The 8,328-nt window shown below is 42.2% G+C and overlaps 2 pseudogenes; both read right to left on the bottom strand.

Moving 5' to 3' along the window:
* Nucleotides 1-1,505: 1,505 nt before the first annotated feature.
* Nucleotides 1,506-3,019, bottom strand: LOC107088900 (annotated as a pseudogene).
* Nucleotides 3,020-5,071: 2,052 nt separating this feature from the next.
* On the bottom strand, nucleotides 5,072-6,272 carry LOC107088910 (annotated as a pseudogene).
* Nucleotides 6,273-8,328: the final 2,056 nt, after the last annotated feature.

Raw genomic sequence — 8,328 nt, 5'->3', positions numbered from 1 at the left:
GCGCCACTTACAGGCCTGGCATACATTTTGCAGCGTTTTCATGCATTCGTGTGGTCGATCACATTTATTTTACGTCTCCGTCATTACGACAAACGTTCTGGAAAATATTAGCGTTTCGTGTTCGTTTTGACTTCGTGTGGACAGGGCCTTAGGACAGCTCAAAAGATGTATCTCATTTCACCGCATCAATTTAAACGTTTGACCCCGTCAAGAGAATTCTATAACACAGACGATTGAAGAGGATTTGGATTCTAAAATGAGAGAAATACTGAATGAAATGGGACTTCTTATGAGACAATGTCAGCAGGAGGAACCCCAAGTCACAGTAACCCCGAAATTCCACATCCTCCGTCACCGCTCCGCTCTGCCCCGTTGCGCTCCAGACCGTCTGAGCGAAGCAAAGCCTACATCATCCGCTGTTCCTCCTGTATTGTTCCTCTCCGACTTTCTCGGAGTTTGAGGAGAACATGCTCTATATTATTACATTCAAAGCAGCAAAACAGGGTTTCCGCGGATCATTACAAATATAGGCCTTAATTGGTACTAATTAAATATGATTATCATGGCATTTGAAATGCTTTATTTAAAAAAAAAATGTTTATGAAGACAATTTCGTCAGATATATTATATCCCAATTAATTTGTGCATAACTGCATAACTGCTGATCATAAAGCGGTATGTTTGGAAAAGAAGCTCGACGCTGAGAAAAAGCTAGAGAATGGGAAAATGCTAATTTTAACTGGAAAACAAGGAATTCAGGATATGGCTGATGATTTTGTTGTTTTCTCTATCTATCTATCTATCTATCTATCTGTCTGTCTGTCTGTCTGTCTGTCTGTCTGTATGTATGTACATATATACATAGCAGAGTCATGGAACTGTGCTTACAGCTCCTTCATATTTCATGTACACTAATAACTTGTGTACATGGTACTTGTTGATGGAATTAAAATAATTTCTAAAAGCATTAAAAGAGCATTCATTTAGAGTGACTCATTCCTGTATAAACCCTGTGAATGCATAATTTAATATGACATATAAAAAAAAACCCTACCAGCATCCAGCAGATGTTCAGTTTCTGCCAATTTATTTTCTTTTTGTTTTAGATTTTTTGTATAAGGGATAACTAGTTAGTACTACGTTTTGTATAAACCATGTTTGTTTTCTGCTTCCAAACTTAGCATCTTTTGATCCATTCAAGCAATAAGAACTGTCTTTTTAAGTTGTGAGAGGCGCTCTTAGAAGTTTTGACTGGATTTGATTAAACTTTTAAGCATCTCAGTGTAAAATATATATTTCGATGGAGATGATAAATCGGCTTCCTGGTTTGTTGAAGTACCAATAGTTTGCATCCAATCATTTACAAAAGTAAGGATTTTTATAACAACATTAAATCCAAAGATTTTGACCGAGGTACGGCTGATTTATTTGTTGTAGTCTCTTTTTATTCACACACAACAATAAGTCTTGAGTCTTGAAATTGCAAAGCTTTCTCTTAAAGGCCCTTAAGAGGGAGAACTGCAAAAAGGGGGTGGAGCAGTGTGTCCATCTGCAGCCAGAATGTTGGCATCCTCTTTCTTATCTTTGCCCTTGCTGAGGTCGATTGAGTTCAGGTTCAGAGGAGAACCAGTGGGGCAGGGAGAGGCTAGACTCTGATGCTCTTTGACAGAGTTGCAAATCACTTAAGAATCTGGTATTTGATTGGGGGACTCTTGAGCTGCGGACACTACAACCGGTTGAGTGAACCAAGCTGATAATGATGAGAAGAGATGTGCTGATGAAGAAGTGAAGGAACTCCGAAGATTTAAAGCTGTACCCATGAAAGTCTTCAGAAAGCTCTGAGAAGAACTTCTGCTAGATCTTCAGCTCCTCAAATGGGCATCCAATGGTCCTTTTGGGATGTTGCTTATTGAGATCCGTCTCTATGTCATCATTCAGGTTACACTGATCCTTGTCATCTACCTCATTCTCAGTGTCTGTCTCTGCCTCTGGCTCCTCGTTATCGTTTTCATCTGCCACATCATCCACCCCAGGAGGCCGGCTGTATAGCTGAGCCAAAGGCCCACCAGGGGGGACACGAGGCAGCTGAAAGTGGAAGGCTGACTTTTAGGAAAACACTTCGAGGCTTGAAGTGTTCACTAGTGGATCCAGTATCCGCACTGCTAGACACTCAATGGAGGAGTTGAAAAAGGATTCTAATGCCGTCAGCCTCTAAGAAAGCCTTTCGGCCCAGTTTGATGTTGGTAATGTTTTTGAGGCAGACCAGCAATCCTTTACGAATCAACACACATCTATGTCGGGTGTCATTGCAATGCAATTACAGGCACAGAGTGAGCAAGACAGACATATGGCCACTGTCCACCAAATGGCAAGCATTAGTTTTAGATTTGAGTAGAGCTCGAAGTGCATCCAGAGGTATCTTGAAGAGGCTGGTGTTCTTCTTACTGTAGGGCCCGACAATCTTGAAAATAAGTTCCATCGCACCGCATTTGCCCAAAGAAATAGCATTTACCGAGTTGGTACAGTAAACCCTGAGTACCTGCAGACAAGGCAGAAGCAGCTTTGTGTTCTGTAGATTCTGTTTTATTACATTGACCGTGATGTTCAGAGCTCCACTCAAACGTGCCTTTGCTCCAAACCTTCTGTCTTTCGGTCCAACCTTGGCCTGTAGTGAGTGAAGCTGCACCATGAGTTCCTCACTGGGAGGAAGCTCATTACTGGCAGAGATCAGAATCTGGAATAAAACTCCTGTTCCTCCTTTGGAAACAAACACTCCCACTATGCGGCCTCTGCCGATGAGCTCACTGAGGATGTACATGATGTTCAGAGTAGTCTGGACATCCCTGCTGTTCTCCAGAGAAGACAGGATGACCTCCATTCCTCTGGAGCCTTTAGACATCACCTCTTTTCTGCTCTTCTCCTGCATCTGTATGAGATGAATGATCTTCGCAGTGACCTGTCTTGCCGTTTCTACATTTCTCAATATGACCTCCACCTTCATCCTCTCCAGTTCGTTCATTTTTCTCCCACATCAAAAGGCCATGTTGTCTGCATTTAAAGGAGCTGTGGTCCAGTGGAAGCTGAGCCGAGTCTGACTCAGAGATAAGGCAGACAGCTACTGTTTGCCTGAAATGCCCTGGTGATAGTTTGGCTGAAAATTATTTATGAGACCCAATGAGCTGTTTCTCTTTCTTTTTTTCCCTTTGGTTCTTGGTTATTAACACAACAGCATGGCAGAGAGAGAAATGGTGCCCGATGTCAAGTCTTCGGTATGGTTGGAATGCAGCGAACGTGGCAGTATCAAGGAATAGGTTTGGAGGCAAAGAGGTAACCAAACTGAACACTTACTGTCTGACCATTGAGTGGACCAAATGGCTGGGCAGGAAACTCAAAGATGGGCCTCTTGAAAGGCTACTAGAGGATATAGCTAAGCGGTACAGGGTAGGCTAAAATTACGGCTAAATAGTGGGAGTGGATCATACTGTCACTGTCTAGGTATTGACAGTAACAGCACATGTTTTAAGAGTGTTTTGTAAAATGTTTAAATGTAATATGTTCAGTGGAATAAAAATAAAGTTGCCAGTTTTATGTTGCACTTATTTTCTGTAGTATTTTAGAGAGTGTACTTGTTTCAAACACCTGCGTTAGGTGATTTTTATTTTTGTATTATAAAATAAATGTTTGATTTTGCAAAGTTGTAATTTTCCATTTGGATATTTTACATCATATGCTCCAATACTAATTTTTAGTTTTTTTGTGAAATATATAAATAAATAAACCCTTTTTGGGCTTTAGCATTGAAATATTTGTTTTAAGCAATTTTCTTATTTTCATCAATGTTGACTACATGTATAGTTCATTCCAGATGTGGAAGTAGTGAAAATCATCAGCATAAAGGAATGCTCAACAGAGGATTTATTAGACTTAATAAGGCATTGTTCTTGCTTTTGTCATGATTTTATCTAAAGCCCGGACCCACATCGGTGCAGAGTTCCTCCGAACATTGCTTGGCCGGAAAACTGAAAGATGAGGGGAAGACAGACTGTTAGGTTCAGGCTCAGTGGGGAATTGGAGTTGTTTATCTTGAAGGAGAGGATTGGTTGCAACTCACGTTTCCTGAGAAGAGGAGATACGTAGACACCAGTCTGTGTGTTGGTCTTCCAGGGTTTGTTTGATTCGGTGGAGGGCGGAACAGGGTTTACCCAGAACTCGGACGGAGTGGAATGATGTGGTTGCAACTCAGTTTTCCTGTGGTACTTGGACGGGTCGTGGTGAAGTTGACTTCCTTACTCAGAGAGAGTTCTCAGCGTGCTCAAAGGCGCTGGATCCAAACCTCCTGTTTGGAATCCGTCGCTCAGTGTAAGACTCAGTTGATCCTACTTGGGAGAAGGCGGTCCGAAAAGGTCCAGTTTGCAGGAAGGGCTTCCAGACAAAAGGCAAAGAACAAACAGTTGAGACTCAGGGAGAAACAAGTGCTCAGTTAAACTCAATGTGATCTCAGCTTGGCTAGAGAACAAAAAACTAAAAAATGCAAAACTCAGATTAGACTCAGCATAAACAAGGCTTGGCTAGAGCACCCCAAACTGGCAAATACTCTGGCGTCGAAGTAGTGGCAACCAGCAGCTTAAGAGTAGTCCGTTGAAGAGGCAACAGCTTGCAGGTGTGTGAGGAGNGGAGGAGCTGTGAGCAGCGCAACTGTGCAGGTGCGGTGCATTCACAGTGCGTGGGAAATCTTAGTACTTAACTTCATTACTCCCTTTTCTTACGATTTGAAAAAAAAACATACATGTACACTGATGACAAAATAACCATGGGTTACATTATCTTTGCCCTTGCTGAGGTTGATTGAGTTCAGGTTCAGAGGAGAACCAGTGGGGCAGGGAGAGGCTAGACTCTGATGTTCTTTGACAGAGTTGCAAATCACTTCAGAATCTGGTATTTGCTTGGGGGCCTCTTGAGCTGCGGACACTACAACCGGTTGAGTGAACCAAGCTGATAATGATGAGAATAGAAGTGCTGATGAAGAAGTGAAGGAACGAAAGTCTTCAGAAAGCTCTGAGAAGAACTTCTGCTAGATCTTCAGCTCCTCAAATGGGCGTCCAATGGTCCTTTTGGGATGTTGCTTATTGAGATCCGTCTCTATGTCATCATTCAGGTTACACTGATCCTTGTCATCTTCGTCATTCTCAGTGTCTGTCTCTGCCTCTGGCTCCTCGTCATCGTTTTCATCTGCCACATCATCCACCCCAGGAGGCCGGCTGTATAGCTGAGCCAAAGGCCCACCAGGGGGTACATGAGGCAGCTGAAAGTGGACTGACTTGATAGCATGCAGAGGCAAATGATTCTTAGGAAAACAGTTCCTCATGACGAGGCTTGAAGTGTTCACTAGTGGATCCAGTATCCGCACTGCTAGACACTCAATGGAGGAGTTGAAAAAGGATTCTAATGCCGTCAGCCTCTAAGAAAGCCTTTCGGCCCAGTTTGATGTTGGTAATGTTTCTGAGGCAGACCAGCAATCCTTTACGAATCAACACACATCTATGTCGGGTGTCATTGCAATCCAAATCCAGGTACAGAGTGAGCAAGACAGACATATGGCCACTGTCCACCAAACGGCAAGCATTAGTTTTAGATTTGAGTAGAGCTCGAAGTACATCCAAAGGTATCTTGAAGAGGCTGGTGTTCTTCTTACTGTAGGGCCCGACAATCTTGAAAATAAGTTCCATCACACCGCATTTGCCCAAAGAAATAGCATTTACCGAGTTGGTACAGTAAACCCTGAGAACCTGCAGACAAGGCAGAAGCAGCTTTGTGTTCTGTAGATTCTGTTTTATTACATTGACCGTGATGTTCAGAGCTCCACTCAAACGTGCCTTTGCTCCAAACCTTCTGTCTTTCGGTCCAACCTTGGCCTGTAGTGAGTGAAGCTGCACCATGAGTTCCTCACTGGGAGGAAGCTCATTACTGGCAGAGATCAGAATCTTGAATAAAACTCCTGTTCCTTCTTTGGAAACAAACACTCCCACTATGCAGCCTCTGCCGATTGTCAGCAGCTCACTGAGGATGTACATGATGTTCAGAGTAGTCTGGACATCCCTGCTGTTCTCCAGAGAAGACAGGATGACCTCCATTCCTCTGGAGCCTTTAGACATCACCTCTTTTCTGCTCTTCTCCTGCATCTGTATGAGATGAATGATCTTCGCAGTGACCTGTCTTGCCGTTTCTACATTTCTCAATATGACCTCCACCTTCATCCTCTCCAGTTCGTTCATTTTTCTCCCACATCAAAAGGCCATGTTGTCTGCATTTAAAGGAGCTGTGGTCCAGTGGAAGCTGAGCCGAGTCTGACTCAGAGATAAGGCAGACAGCTACTGTTTGCCTGAAATGCCCTGGTGATAGTTTGGCTGAAAATTATTTATGAGACCCAATGAGCTGTTTCTCTTTCTTTTTTTCCCTTTGGTTCTTGGTTATTAACACAACAGCATGGCAGAGAGAGAAATGGTGCCCGATGTCAAGTCTTCGGTATGGTTGGAATGCAGCGAACGTGGCAGTATCAAGGAATAGGTTTGGAGGCAAAGAGGTAACCAAACTGAACACTTACTGTCTGACCATTGAGTGGACCAAATGGCTGGGCAGGAAACTCAAAGATGGGCCTCTTGAAAGGCTACTAGAGGATATAGCTAAGCGGTACAGGGTAGGCTAAAATTACGGCTAAATAGTGGGAGTGGATCATACTGTCACTGTCTAGGTATTGACAGTAACAGCACATGTTTTAAGAGTGTTTTGTAAAATGTTTAAATGTAAAATGTTCAGTGGAATAAAAAAAAACGTTGCCAGTTTTATGTTGCACTTATTTTCTATAGTATTTTAGAGAGTGTACTTGTTTCAAACACCTGCGTTAGGTGATTTTTATTTTTGTATTATAAAATAAATGTTTGATTTTGCAAAGTTGTAATTTTCCATTTGGATATTTTACATCATATGCTCCAATACTAATTTTTAGTTTTTTTGTGAAATATATAAATAAATAAACCCTTTTTGGGCTTTAGCATTGAAATATTTGTTTTAAGCAATTTTCTTATTTTCATCAATGTTGACTACATGTATAGTTCATTCCAGATGTGGAAGTAGTGAAAATCATCAGCATAAAGGAATGCTCAACAGAGGATTTATTAGACTTAATAAGGCATTGTTCTTGCTTTTGTCATGATTTTATCTAAAGCCCGGACCCACATCGGTGCAGAGTTCCTCCGAACATTGCTTGGCCGGAAAACTGAAAGATGAGGGGAAGACAGACTGTTAGGTTCAGGCTCAGTGGGGAATTGGAGTTGTTTATCTTGAAGGAGAGGATTGGTTGCAACTCACGTTTCCTGAGAAGAGGAGATACGTAGACACCAGTCTGTGTGTTGGTCTTCCAGGGTTTGTTTGATTCGGTGGAGGGCGGAACAGGGTTTACCCAGAACTCGGACGGAGTGGAATGATGTGGTTGCAACTCAGTTTTCCTGTGGTACTTGGACGGGTCGTGGTGAAGTTGACTTCCTTACTCAGAGAGAGTTCTCAGCGTGCTCAAAGGCGCTGGATCCAAACCTCCTGTTTGGAATCCGTCGCTCAGTGTAAGACTCAGTTGATCCTACTTGGGAGAAGGCGGTCCGAAAAGGTCCAGTTTGCAGGAAGGGCTTCCAGACAAAAGGCAAAGAACAAACAGTTGAGACTCAGGGAGAAACAAGTGCTCAGTTAAACTCAATGTGATCTCAGCTTGGCTAGAGAACAAAAAACTAAAAAATGCAAAACTCAGATTAGACTCAGCATAAACAAGGCTTGGCTAGAGCACCCCAAACTGGCAAATACTCTGGCGTCGAAGTAGTGGCAACCAGCAGCTTAAGAGTAGTCCGTTGAAGAGGCAACAGCTTGCAGGTGTGTGAGGAGGCGAACCGGAGCCAGGCGCCTCCTGGTGGTGGAAGGGAGAAACACAAAAGACAAGACAAACAGACGAACACAAAAACTGGGATCCTGACAGCTTTAGATCTGGTAAAAAGCATAGTAAGCTGTTAACAAGTGTTTAATTAACTTGTAATGATGGCATAATAAAGTACCCTTAGATAAATCAAGCATAAAATATATGTTCTTATAGGCAAAACAGTTCACATTAAAATATTTATCAACCTTAATAAGACATTTTTATTGCTTTAGATCCAGTACTTGCAAAAAAGCATGTTAAATGTAAACAAGTGCATAGTTAACTTATAATAGATGAGCAATAAAGTATATAATAATCTTAATAAACATTATTATATAAAAAACAGTTACTAATGGCAAGAAAGGACATGG

The sequence above is a fragment of the Cyprinodon variegatus genome, unplaced genomic scaffold (assembly GCF_000732505.1).
Source record: "Cyprinodon variegatus isolate N-32 unplaced genomic scaffold, C_variegatus-1.0 Scaffold232, whole genome shotgun sequence".
Lineage (NCBI taxonomy): Eukaryota > Metazoa > Chordata > Actinopteri > Cyprinodontiformes > Cyprinodontidae > Cyprinodon > Cyprinodon variegatus.
This window is presented reverse-complemented; position numbering and strand designations above follow the sequence as displayed.